Source organism: Eimeria mitis, genomic scaffold (genome assembly GCF_000499745.2).
Source record: "Eimeria mitis Houghton genomic scaffold, Emh_scaff1454, whole genome shotgun sequence".
In the NCBI taxonomy this organism is placed as follows: domain Eukaryota; phylum Apicomplexa; class Conoidasida; order Eucoccidiorida; family Eimeriidae; genus Eimeria; species Eimeria mitis.
The window spans coordinates 9,993-10,494 of NW_013569307.1; the positions used below are offsets into that span (position 1 = coordinate 9,993).

At 22.3% G+C, this 502-nt stretch overlaps 1 protein-coding gene across 1 annotated transcript in view; it reads left to right on the forward strand.

The window, feature by feature from the left end:
* EMH_0037330 (uncharacterized protein) overlaps positions 1-502 on the forward strand; it is a gene marked incomplete at both ends in the record, with an annotated part of 6,400 nt that overhangs the window by 5,024 nt on the left and 874 nt on the right. The gene's annotated exons all lie outside the window — the stretch shown is intronic.

Here is a 502-nt window from a genome sequence, read left to right on the forward strand (position 1 = left end):
TGTTGGTGGTGGTGGTGGTTGCTGTTCATATTGATCTACTAGCCACACATCAGGCATAGTCTGTATTGTTTTTTCCTATTTTTATTTTATTTTTTTAATTATTTATTTATTATTTATAACTTATTTTTATTATAATTTATTGTTTTTGTTTTTGTTTTTGTTGCTGTTTCTTTGATTCTAGTGGTGATGGTGTTTCTTGTTATGGTGATGGTGCATTTGTTGTTGCTGCTCTTTTTCCTTTTTATTTATTTATTTTATTTATTTATTTTATTATTTTAATTGTTTCTTTGTTTTGTTATTTCTTTTTATTTATTTATTTTTTATGTTTGAGGTTTTTTTGTTGTATTCAACTTTTGTGTGTTTCAGATGAATTCATGAATTTCTTGCATCGCACTGCTGCCGATCATCTTTTTTTTTTCGTCTTTTTACCTAAAACAAATTAAAATATATAAATAAATAAATAAAATTAATAAAATTAATAAAATAAATTAATTTTTTGTTT